We start from the raw sequence: 14,094 nt of genomic DNA on the forward strand, positions 1-14,094 counted from the left end.
GTCATCATGACTCTGCTTTTTCTTTGTGTTGGAAATATGTGAATTATTTACTATAAAACAAAGAATGTGTGCCTAGGGCACAATAAATTGTATAAAAGGTCGGTGCGGAGACCATTCAGGCAGACTACCTCATTCAGTTGCTTTAGGTGTGACTGGGCGACGTAGCCTCACAATTAATTGTAATAAAGATGTCTTTTCATATTTCAGATTCTCTGTTGATTTCATTGCTGCGTTTGAATGGACTACTTATTGGTAAGACCCCTGAGAAGGAGTATGAGGATTTTTAGGTACTTCAGCACAGACGAGGAGGGAACCCAGATGACTACGGAGTCCAGACTTCATACTCATAAGGTGACGTCGACCCTTTATTATTAGTGTTCACACACATTCTAACCTTTCCTTTTGCTTTTCAGGCTATGTGTGATATTGCAGTGTTATATTGTTGATGTTATTAATGAATAAAGATACCCCAGTTCTTAGTGAACTAGTGTGTGATTGTTGTTTCCTTATGATAAAGTTAACCTTTCTTCTAGTCAGATGCTGTTATGTGAACGGATGCGTCTCCCGTCCAGGTAAATGGTAACTGAGCAAGGGAGTAGAGGAGCACTTAAAATAGGGAATAACCTTTACACAGTGTAATTTGGCCATTCTTGTGTGGGAGAGGATTGACCTGTCGATCTGTCCCATAATCTATAATATTGTATTATCCTAGTAGATAGAGAGAGAGTTCCCAATATGGAGAAGGTATTCATACGAAAGTGATCGTCGTTGTGTAGCGGCGTTGTAGAGAGCATTGACCGTGGTCGATGTGTATACCCACAGGATTGTGGCTTGCGAGAGCACCGGGGGGACACGGTGTGTAACGAGAGCATTGACTATGGTCAATGTGTATACCCATAGGATTGTGGCTTGTGTATGTAGGAAATAGAGAGAGCACTGGGGGGATACAGTGCCTATACCCACAGGATTGTGGCTTGCGTGAGCACTGATGGTGATCAGTGTGTAATGGTAAATAATCGGAACTGCCTCAGGGTCAGTCAGTCAGTCAAAATACTTTATTGCGATCACTTAATATCATATAAAGACAATGGCAAAGTACAGGTTATTTAAAATACATATACAATAAATACATAGTTTAAAAACAGTTGAGATACATACAAAAGAAATAAAAAGACATACAAAAAATCATACTTATAGTGCAACATGCGAGGTACTAAGAGCCCCAGATAAGACATATCTAAAACCAGATATATCCCTGTTACAAATCCTATTATAGTCACAAAGTGCCTTTTATAATACTCAGTTCATGCTATTGAAGGGGGATTATTATTTTTCAATCTAATGTTCCTGCTCCTAATAGCACTCACTAGGAAGCTAGCCACATAGAACATAATCCTAGGAGTCTGCAAGAGCTGTAAATAAATAAGAGCAGGTTTAACTTGAATAAATCCAGCCTCCTTTAGGATGGGCACAAGAAACTTCCTCCTCGCCTCTACGTAATGCCCACAGAACATCACTAAGTGCATAGTATTTTGTTAGGAGAAATGGTCACAGGAGCATGGTAACGCCTTTTCTGGGGTACTCCATACAGGATAAAAACCAAGATTAAAATGTATCAGGTTAAAACGAAAACGAGTTAAAATAAACCTGTGGTAAGGGTGGGTCACCATGTTCAAATAGCTTTCTGGGCCGTCAGGTATAGACAATATTAGACTGACCCTAACACTTGGTTTTTTCAACTCACTCTCTTCTCTTTCCAGGGATAAAAGCTCTCTCATTGCACACTTTGTTAATACAATATCTTTAGGTGTTATAGACTCTGTTGCTGAGTATAACTCCGGCCTCCCCAGCTTGGTGAAATTTTCCTTAATGTAAGTCAACCACTTAATGTTATTAACTTTATCCAAATACAGACAGTCTTTCATGATAATGTGATTTAGGGGAATTTCTTTGTTAAGCCACAACCTCAGCCAAGCTACAAGAGGTGCTGTTTTTATCAAGTCTGTAATGTAGCCTTCCCCAAGTTCCAAGTGTACAGTGTAGGACGGAGTCGATTGTGGGACACCAAGAACAGATCTGAAGAATTTATTTTCCATGATCTGTAGGGAGTCTAGACCCCTGTAACCCCAAATTGAGCTGCCATAAGATGCAACTGAAGTACATTTAGCCTTATAAATGTTCATTATGGCTGCAATTGGCCTGGCCCCCAGTTTCTTAGAGAACCCCTGGAGAGCTGAAGATGTTCTTGCTAACAAAATTACTCTGTTCCTTAGCTGGGGTCCCCAGTTACCCTTTTCATCAAATGTGATCCCTAGGTAAGGGAAGGAAGCTACTCGAGCAAGCTTCTCCCGTCCACAAAAAAACTGCCTCAGGGTAGTCTAGTCTGGGCCCATGTTGCCGCGAGACTATAAGGTATGAGTGTGGTGTTGTAAAGGTTCTAAGCTTGTATATTGCTAATTCCCCATCCTTAGGAAGGTACACAGGTGCCTTTTGTAAGTAGGTCCTGAGGAGGGAGATGGTTACGTTTCGGCTGGGTTAGTGGTGTTCTAGTATCTGGTCCGAAAATCCGGTCGTTACACTTGCTATCTAATTTTTTTCTAGAGCCATTCCAGGTTCTCAGATAACATCACACCAATATAGCTTGGACAGCACAGTCGGACGCCTTTCTAAATCTTCAGGTCGAGTTATGAAAAGTTTTTAATTTGCAAGCAGATCAAAAGTATAAATTCTATTAAAAATAAAAATAGGGGAAGCAATGCGTTTAGATCTAACTGAAACTGATTTGTAATTTTGTATATCCACAACTATTGGGCTCCTACTACTTACTCCAATTTATCATTTACTCTTTGTAATATTTCCATTCTATGATCGTAACTTGTATGAACCCATAAAAATAGCCATCGGTTTCGACCTACATTAATCTCAATGCCATTTAAATATACTTTTACAAATACAATAACCAGAAAACATACATAAGCACAATCAAAATGGACGACTTTTATTGTAACTCCGTACATCACTCCAAATAAATGTTTTCACAAATAGTAGCCTAAAGTCAAACATAAACATGCTCTACATGCATTGAATCACATTTGAGTCTGCCCCTAAATGTAGATTTCAGTTTTGAGTTTACCAGAACTTATCAGTATTTACTTCTTTCACCTCTGGATAAATTGATATCAGACGTGAGTCCCAGGCTCTCCACACCTAGAGTCAAGCTATCCAGGTTGATGAAGGCTGATAGCCAGAAACCGGTCCTTGGATGCTTGATTCCGGTCTGGGAAAGACATGGCTTGGTTGTTCGGACTAGACTGTTCCCATGAGGCACAGGGTCAGAGCTGATTTGCATATAGCCAGTGTCTAACCCAGGGTGGTGTGGAGTGCAAAAAAACGATGGATTTAGGCCCAGATCCTTGTACTGGGGTGAATGTATGACATTGTTCTAAATTCTGTCCATCAACTATGTTTTTTTGCAATTTTCACCCCGAGTGTGCTGGGTATACTCAGACGTGAGTCCCAGGTTCTCCACACCACTGGAGTCAAGCTATCCAGGTTGATGAAGGCTGATAGCCAGAAACCGGTCCTTGGATGCTTGATTCCGGTCTGGGAAAGACATGGCTTGGTAGTTCGGACTGGACTGCTCCCATGAAGCACAGGGTCAGAGCTGGTTTGCATATAGCCAGTGTCTAACCCAGGGTGGTGTGGAGTGCAAAAAAACAATGGATTTAGGCCCAGATCCTTGTACTGGGGTGAATGTATGACATTGTTCTAAATTCTGTCCATCAACTATGTTTTTTTGCAATTTTCACCCCGAGTGTGCTGGGTATACTCAGACGTGAGTCCCAGGTTCTCCACACCACTGGAGTCAAGCTATCCAGGTTGATGAAGGCTGATAGCCAGAAACCGGTCCTTGGATGCTTGATTCCGGTCTGGGAAAGACATGGCTTGGTAGTTCGGACTGGACTGCTCCCATGAAGCACAGGGTCAGAGCTGGTTTGCATATAGCCAGTGTCTAACCCAGGGTGGTGTGGAGTGCAAAAAAACAATGGATTTAGGCCCAGATCCTTGTACTGGGGTGAATGTATGACATTGTTCTACATTCTGTCCATCAACTGTGTTTTTTGCAATTTTCACCCCGAGTGTGCTGGGTATACTCAGACGTGAGTCCCAGGCTCTCCACACCACTGGAGTCAAGCTATCAAGGCTGATAAAGGCTGATAGCCAGAAACCGGTCCTTAGATGTTTGATTCCGGTCTGGGAAAGACATGGCTTGGTAGTTCGGACTGGACAGTTCCCATGAGGCACAGGGTCAGAGCTGATTTGCATATAGCCAGTGTCTAACCCAGGGTGGTGTGGAGTGCAAAAAAATGATGGATTTAGGCCCAGATCCTTGTACTGGGGTGAATGTATAGACATTGTTCTACATTCTGTCCATCAACTGTGTTTTTTGCAATTTTCACCCCGAGTGTGCTGGGTATACTCAGACGTGAGTGCCAGGCTCTCCACACCACTGGAGTCAAGCTATCCAGGCTGATGAAGGCTGATTGCCAGAAACCGGTCCTTGGATGCTTGATTCCTGTCTGGGAAAGACATGGCTTGGTAGTTCGGACTAGACTGTTCCATGAGGCACAGGGTCAGAGCTGATTTGCATATAGCCAGTGTCTAAACCAGGGTGGTGTGGAGTGCAAAAAAACGATGGATTTAGGCCCAGATCCTTGTACTGGGGTGAATGTATGACATTGTTCTACATTCTGTCCATCAACTGTGTTTTTTGCAATTTTCACCCGAGTGTGCTGGGTATACTCAGGCGTGAGTCTCAGGCTCTCCACACCACTGGAGTCAAGCTATCCAGGCTGATGAAGGCTGATAGCCAGAAACTGGTCCTTGGATGCTTGATTCCGGTCTGGGAAAGACATGGCTTGGTAATTCGGACTGGACTGTTCCCATGAGTCACAGGGTCAGAGCTGATTTGCATATAGCCAGTGTCTAACCCAGGGTGGTGTGGAGTGCAAAAAAACGATGGATTTAGGCCCAGATCCTTTTACTGGGGTGAATGTATGACATTGTTCTACATTCTGTCCATCAACTGTGTTTTTTGCAATTTTCACCCCGAGTGTGCTGGGTATACTCAGACGTGAGTCCCAGGCTCTCCACACCACTGGAGTCAAGCTATCTAGGCTGATGAAGGCTGATAGCCAGAAACCGGTCCTTGGATGCTTGATTCTGGTCTGGGAAAGACATGGCTTGGTAGTTCGGACTGGACTGTTCCCATGAAGCACAGGGTCAGAGCTGATTTGCATATAGCCAGTTTCTAACCCAGGGTGGTGTGGAGTGCAGAAAAACGATGGATTTAGGCCCAGATCATTGTACTGGGGTGAATGTATGACATTGTTCTACATTCTGTCCATCAACTGTGTTTTTTGCAATGTTCACCCCGAGTGTGCTGGGTATACTCAGACGTGTGTCCCCGGCTCTCCACACCACTGGAGTCAAGCTATCCAGGCTGATGAAGGCTGATAGCCAGAAACCGGTCCTTGGATGCTTGATTCCGGTCTGGGAAAGACATGGCTTGGTAGTTCGGACTGGACTGTTCCCATGAGGCACAGGGTCAGAGCTGATTTGCATATAGCCAGTGTCTAACCCAGGGTGGTGTGGAGTGCAAAAAAATGATGGATGTAGGCCCAGATCCTTGTACTGGGGTGAATGTATGACATTGTTCTACATTCTGTCCATCAACTGTGTTTTTTGCAATTTTCACTCCGAGTGTGCTGGGTATACTCAGACTTGAGTCCTAGGCTCTCCAAACCACTGGAGTCAAGCTATTCAGGCTGATGAAGGCTGATAGCCAGAAACCGGTCCTTGCATGCTTAATTCCGGTCTGGGAAAGACATGGCTTGGTAGTTCGGACTGGACTGTTCCCATGAGGCACAGGGTCAGAGCTGATTTGCATATAGCCAGTGTCTAACCCAGAGTGGTGTGGAGTGCAAAAAAACGATGGATTTAGGCCCAGATCCTTGTACTGGGGTGAATGTATGACATTGTTCTACATTCTGTCCATCAACTGTGTTTTTTGCAATTTTCACCCCAAGTGTGCTGGGTATACTCAAACGTGAGTCCCAGGCTCTCCACACCACTGGAGTCAAGCTATCCAGGCTGATGAAGGCTGATAGCCAGAAACCGGTCCTTGGATGCTTGATTCTGGTCTGGGAAAGACATGGCTTGGTAGTTCGGACTGGACTGTCCATGAGGCACAGGGTCAGAGCTTATTTGCATATAGCCAGTGTCTAACCCAGGATGGTGTGGAGTGCAAAAAAAGATGGATTTAGGCCCAGATCCTTGTACTGGGGTGAATGTATGACATTTTTCTACATTCTGTCCATCAACTGTGTTTTTTGGAATTTGCGCCTGGTTCATAAGCACACTTTTCAATTAAATGTATTACAGTGCAAGCAGAAATATTCAGCTCCAATCTGCACATTGAATGTATTTGGTTGTATTTAAATATGCATCTCATATATGGTTGTTACAGCTAAGGCAAAAAATCAAATTAGTATTAAGCACTGAATACACTACAGGATCTCAGGTCTCGTTTGATGCATTACTTCCCATATCTCTCGGTTTGTGCTGGCGAAAATAAACTAAAAGTATAAACACAAACGGAATTAATCTATGTCCATTGGCAAGAAATGTATACAACCGATTAAACTCGTTTACATATCTACTCTATTTTACTTGCTCTCTAATTTTTCTCTAGAGCCATTCCAGGTTCTCAGATAACATCACACCAATATCGCTTGGACAGCACAGTCGGATGCCTTTCTAAATCCTCAGATCGAGTTATGAAAAGGTTTTAATTTGCAAGCAGATCAAAAGTATACATTCTATTAAAAATAAAAATAGGGGAAGCCCTGCGTTTAGATCTAACTGAAACTGATTTGTAATTTCGTATATCCACAACTATGGGGCTCCTACTACTTACTCCAATTTATCATTTACTCTTTGTAACATTTCCATTCTATGGTCTTAACTTGTATGAACCCATATAAATAGCCACCGGTTTCGACCTACATTAATCTCAATGCCATTTAAATATATTTTTACAAATACAATAACCAGAAAACATACATAAGCACAATAAAAATAGACGACTTTTATTGTAACTCTTTACATCACTCCAAATAAATGTTTTCAAAAATAGTAGCCTAAAGTCAAACATAAACATGCTCTACATGCATTGAATCACATTTGAGTCTGCCCCTAAATGTAGATTTCAGTTTTGAGTTTACCAGAACATATCAGTATTTACTTCTTTCACCTCTGGATAAATAGTTCAACCTTATCTATAGTTATCTTTTCATATATCAAGAGGTCACTTTTCATATATCCATAGCTTAACGGCATTATCTGCATTTACCTGTGATCAATGAAAAAAGCCCCATTTATAGACTGACAATTATAAAAACCTCATACATCCACGTGTTTCTAGACATCTTACCTCCATGGCGAAAATATTCGACACCCTGCTTCCAAACCGGACCTATAGAAGGCCATACATTTTTTATATAACTCGAATCATCCATGGTGTTTCATGTCATTTCCTGCCTCTCATCCTGCCAAATTGTTGAAATTCCTAATTAGCAGCTGTCACTGAATCAGGATCCTAGTTGCCATATCTTAAAACACTCAGTGCAAATATCACATTTGGGGCTTGAGTAGGAAGCGTTTTTGCAGTCGCAAACAGCCCAAGTTGCAGAATTGGACCGTTTGCTACAGCAAAAAATGTTTTTGGGGAAGTAGAAAGTCCAAATTGCTGTTCAGTAAGTTATTACCAAATGAGAAAGTTGAGTTTTGTGGTTCCATAAGTGGAAGGGGCATGCGGAAGGCATCCTTTCCTAATACTGAATTGAAATCGTATGTACGAATGCTTTGCAACTGAAACATGGTTGCAAAATATTTGCATTTGACCACCATTTGAAAAATGGTGGTACCCAAGGAACCCCCTTCCCCTTTTAGAATCGTTCACAATGTATTTTTTTTTTGAGCAGGATATGGTCCCATGGACCACTGCCTACTCTTAAGAAATGAAATTTAAATTGCATTTTTTTCTTTTTACACTCATCCAGTATTGCTTTAAGGAAAATGGACCGCGTTTAAAAAAGAAAGATTGCTTTATTTACAAGCAATCACAGACATGCTGGTCTGCTGACCCCAGCCATCCACGTCCCTGTGATGGCAGTGAATCGTAGTGGGTAGCAAGTTGCGACCTACCTCATTAATATACATGAGGTAGGTCTATTTGCAACCAACTACAAATCACTAATGAAACTCACAAGAGTTTCACATATTAGGAATATTGATTTCCTAATTGACATTTGCAAAAAATCCCAATTAGAAAATCGCTGTTCTGATCTTTGTACGTGTAGCCCTGAGACCCGTATTCTTTGATAATATTAGGGACTACAGTATTAATGACTAAGGGCCTAACTACGACTTTGGTGGTCTTGAAGCGGGCCGCAAGGCTCTAAGACCGCCAAAGCCTTACTGACACCAGCTGACAGATTGCAGATTTTCTAGTCTCTGGTTGACAGTTTTTTTGCGGTCTCATGGTAGTGCCTATAAAAAAGGCACTGTAATGGGAGCGTCAAAGGCAGTTTCTGCATGGCCATGATTGGTGCAGTCCATGTCATGCAGGAACTGGGGTGTATGCTGACATGGGGGCACACCATGTGCCTCCCTGACTGCACCCCATGCCTCTCTGCCATATTTTTCATGGCAGGTCACCACAATTAAAACTGTGGCAGAAAGGAAACTTGTAATATGCTTGGCAGTGCTGACATGGCACCGTCAAGCATATTACGGTCTCAAGACCGTCGCAATGCTGCCAGGGTTCTCTGACCTCAGGCAATTGTGACAGTCCCATTGCAGTCCAACCGCCCCACTTGTAATAGGAAAACAGAACAAGCGGCTAGCCAGAATATTCCAGTAAAAATTCAAGTCAACACAGCCAATCAATACTGTGTAACTAAAGCATATGTTTAGCAAAACATTTATTTTTCATTCAAAATATTCTTTTTCTTTCATAAAATCATGACATCAAAAGGAAAACACTGTCAAAAATAGTCAAGTCAAAAGCAAAAACAGACGATAATGTGCAACATAAATACAAGGTATACAAACTTTACAGGCATGAAAATCAAATATTCAAACAATTATATGACACCACAATACAACTTAGAATCCGAAGAGGTACAATCCAAATAAATCTGTGAATCAAAGACCTTACAATATAAAGAAACATATAACCAGTCCTATAGCTGGAATACCAGTAGACAGGGGGAATTAGGGATGGTAAACCAATGCCTGCCTGTCTCACAAGACCCGTGGCTGAGTGGCTATTGTGGTTGCACGCCAGGGCCCACACAAGTGGACTGAGTTAATCCCTAGCTGCGCCCTTCTTTTTTGCCACGGGCTGGGGGTCAACGATTATCCTCACTACAGCAACTTGCTGTGCACGTGGTGCAGGTAACATGTTGTGTTTGTTATTTCTAGGAGAGTTCAGAGAGGTCCCCTGAATCGTGTGCTCATTTCTTTTGACACCCCTCCTTTTTAATTTTTTTCACAGTCAAAGGTGGACCCAGTCCATGTCCTGAGGAGAACCTTGAATCAAGTTGGTTACCACCTCTAATGACCGCGAGTACCGTCCATCTTAGTTTATTGGCTGAGTGTTTGAACTTTAAAAAGTGAGAGACCAATGGGGCTGTAAGAGTTTTGTTGTTTATTCTCGATCTGTGTTGAATAATTTGTTGGCGGACCTCCTGAGTGGTCTTCCCGATGTACACCATTTTGCAAGGGCATTGAATGGCGTACACGGTATTTTTGGTCTTGCAGTTCGTGTGTTCATCAAGTCTCCAGTATTTATTGCCATCTGTGAATAGGGACTCCTCCATCGTGAGGTCACAAACTGTGCATGTCCCACATTTTCGATGCCCCTTCACAGGGTTGGACCCAAAGATAGTGCCTTGAGTGTCTTTTTTTGAAGGAGGACGTGTAGAGGTGATCATCTGACCTATACTCCGGTTCTTTTTAAGAGCAAACAATGGAACTCCCACATCAGGTAACACTTCTTGCACCAAATGCCAGCTCCTCTTGATGATTTTTTGAAGTTGGTTGGTGTGAGGGCCGAACGTCGAAACGCACACCATCCTTTGGGTTGCAGATCTGGTTCTTTTCTCTAAAAGATGTTCCCTAGGCGTCCATCTCGCTCTTTTTATCGAGTATTTTTAACAACTTATGAGGGTAGCCTCTTTCCCGAAGTTTAGCTGTGAGTGTTTGCCCATGAAGATCAAACTGCTGTACAGACGAACAATTTCGTCTCACCCGGAGGAATTGTCCGTATGGGAGATTGTCCCGCAGACTCCTGGGATGGTAGCTCTTATAATGAAGTGCATTATTCTTATCAGTTTTTTTCTGATACAAGGAGCACATAAGACCTTCAGTCTTGGCCGAAACCTCCACATCAAGGAATGGTAGGGACTTAGAGTCATAGCTCAGGCTGAATTTGATGTCGGGGCTTCTATTATTCAACCAGGCATGAAATTCTTCGAGTAGCGCAGGGGACCCATTCCAGACACACCAGACATTGTCTATATATCTGAGCCACTGCTCAATGTGGTCTCTGAAGGGATTGTTGGTATACACATACTACTCCTCATATTGACCCATATAGAGGATCGCCATCTCGGGCGCAAAGGGACAGCCCATGGCTGAGCCTTTGATCTGCAAAAACATTTCTTCCTCAAATGTAAAGAAATTCTTTTTTAGCGCCAATGTAGCAAATGAAACAATCAGATCGGTGGGAACCCTATGAGGGCAGGGTCTGGTTTCCAAATACAGTTCAATAACATCAAGGCCATCTTGCTGCGGAATCTGTGTGTACAAAGAGGAAACATCCATGGTGACAAGTAATTGTGAACTGGGATCAAATTTCATGCCTTCAACCCTGTTGATAAAATCCATAGTATCTCTCAGATATGATGGAACTTGGACAACTAGAGGTTTAAGAAAAATGTCCACAAATTTGGAGATGGGCTCCAATACAGAATCGCACCCGGACACGATAGGGCATCCTGGGGGTGTTTTAGAGTTTTTGTGTACTTTAGGGAGAAAGTACAAATGGGGAATTCGTGGGTATTTCTTCACCAGATATTCGGACTCCTTAGGACCAAGTATCCCAGCTTCTCTGGCCCCGTTGACGAGTCTGGTAACCTCATCCATTATCTGGGCTGTGGGGTCATGTGTGATCCGGAGGTACCACTCTTGGTTATAGACATGGCTTCGCCCCTCTGTTCTATAGAGATCTTTAGACCAGAGGACCACGGCTCCTCCTTTGTCCGCAGGCCTTATGATTGCTTCCTGCTGGTTCCTTAATTCACATATGGCCTGTCTTTGTTTTTTGGTGACATTTCCTGGTGCAAAAGGGCGTTTTTTCTCCAGTACATTCAAGGAGGACATCACGGAGCGCTGGAAGGCAATGATATTCTTGGAGGTATTATGATTTGGAGGATAAAATGTCGATTTGTTGCGAAGCCCTGATGCTTCCGTCACAACTTGATCCGGCGACTCCTTGAAGAACCACCTCAGTCTTACTTTCCTGAAAAATTCCATGACCTCCATTTTGATTTTTGTAAAATCCATAGCTGTTCCCGGGACAAAAGAGAGGCCCAATTCCAAGACTTCTTTTTCTGCTCGGGTCAAAACTTTATCAGAGATGTTGATGATAGAAGATGGTTTTATGACTTGTAGTGTTGTTTGCGAGTCGTCATTTCCCACTGTGGTTTGAATCTTGTTCTTTTTTGTTGTTGGCCCTGTCCTAAAAAAGGCCTCTTAGGAGTATTTCCGTTTTGTTGATTCCTATTAGAAGGGCCCTCCCCTGCATCAGAATCTTCCATTGACTCGAAAGAGGATGTCTCGGAAAAAGTAGTGAATCTTTTTTTAGATCTTCCTTCATTTGTATTGAGGTATCTAGTAGACTCTGGCCTTGTGTAGAACTCATCCTTGAGATACGGGTATACCGTCTCGATGTTAAAGTTTTTTTGGTCTTTTTCAAATTTTGTAGTTTTAAAGTTGATGGTATTATCCCTAAAGGTGGTCAGATCTTTATCAATCTTTTCAAGGAGAGCCTTTGCCTCGAGCTCTGTATGGTTGTCTTTGATGGCTCGTAATTGTTCCTCAATCTCTTCTTCTTCCTTCTTCAAGATTCTTTGGGCGGTTTCCACAGTGTGCACCATCAAGTCTCTGCTGCATTTTGTACTAATGAAACTGAAACCTTTACGGTATACAGGATCATCCGTGAAAATAACAGGTACATTTTTGATCTGGAGCCCCCAGGGAATTGTTCCTGCTCTAAGATTCGCAAGAAGGAAATGGCCGTGGAGTTCTGTCCTCACATGTTTCTTTCGAAGTCTAATAAGTTTTTCTGCAAAGTTGAGCTGTTTAGCCGTGCTGCTTAGTTTAACTGAGGAAAAAAGAGTCGAATCAGAGAGGACTTTTTGAATGTGATCCTCACTAAAAGACAGGGTATCCTTTTCAGCCATGTCATAGATACCAGGCAGACAAGCCTGACCACAATTAATGCACACACACGACACTCATTTGTTAGATGTCGATGTATTGGAGCCCATCTCCAAATTTGTGGACATTTTTCTTAAACCTCTAGTTGTCCAAGTTCCATCATATCTGAGAGATACTATGGATTTTATCAACAGGGTTGAAGGCATGAAATTTGATCCCAGTTCACAATTACTTGTCACCATGGATGTGTCCTCTTTGTACACACAGATTCCGCAGCAAGATGGCCTTGATGTTATTGAACTGTATTTGGAAACCAGACCCCGCCCTCATAGGGTTCCCACCGATCTGATTGTTTCATTTGCTACATTGGCGCTAAAAAAGAATTTCTTTACATTTGAGGAAGATATGTTTTTGCAGATCAAAGGCTCAGCCATGGGCTGTCCCTTTGCGCCCGAGATGGCGATCCTCTATATGGGTCAATATGAGGAGAAGTATGTGTATACCAACAATCCCTACAGAGACCACATTGAGCAGTGGCTCATATATATAGACGATGTCTGGTGTGTCTGGAATGGGTCCCCTGCGCTACTCGAAGAATTTCATGCCTGGTTGAATAATAGAAGCCCCGACATCAAATTCAGCCTGAGCTATGACTCCACTTCCCTACCTTTCCTTGATGTGGAGGTTTCGGCCAAGACTTAAGGTCTTATGTGCTCCTTGTATCAGAAAAAAACTGATAAGAATAATGCACTCCATTATAAGAGCTACCATCCCAGGAGTCTGCGGGACAATCTCCCACACGGACAATTCTTCCGGGTGAGACGAAATTGTTCATCTGTATAGCAGTTTGATCTTCATGGGCAAACACTCACAGCTAAACTTCAGGAAAGAGGCTACCCTCATAAGTTGTTAAAACACTCGATGAAAAGAGCGAGATGGACGCCTAGGGAACATCTTTTAGAGAAAAGAACCAGATCTGCAACCCAAAGGATGGTGTGCGTTTCGACGTTCGGCCCCTACACCAACCAGCTTCAAAAAATCATCAAGAGGAGCTGGCATTTGGTGCAAGAAGTGTTACCTGATGTGGGAGTTCCATTGTTTGCTCTTAAAAAGAACCGGAGTATAGGTCAGATGTTCACCTCTACACGTCCTCCTCCAAAAAAAGACACTCAAGGCACTATCTTTGGGTCCAACCCTGTGAAGGGGCATCGAAAATGTGGGACATGCACAGTTTGTGACCTCACGATGGAGGGGTCCCTATTCACAGATGGCAATAAATACTGGAGACATGATGAACACACGAACTGCAAGACTAAAAATACCGTGTACGCCATTCAATGCCCTTGCAAAATGGTGTACATCGGGAAGACCACTCAGGAGGTCCGCCAACGAATTATTCAACACAGATCGAGAATAAACAACAAAACTCTTACAGCCCCATTGGTCTCTCACTTTTTAAAGTTCAAACACTCAGCCAATGAACTAAGATGGACGGTACTCGCGGTCATTAGAGGTGGCAGTGGG

Source organism: Lissotriton vulgaris, chromosome 4_1, assembly GCF_964263255.1.
Source record: "Lissotriton vulgaris chromosome 4_1, aLisVul1.2, whole genome shotgun sequence".
NCBI classification, from domain to species: Eukaryota; Metazoa; Chordata; class Amphibia; order Caudata; family Salamandridae; genus Lissotriton; species Lissotriton vulgaris.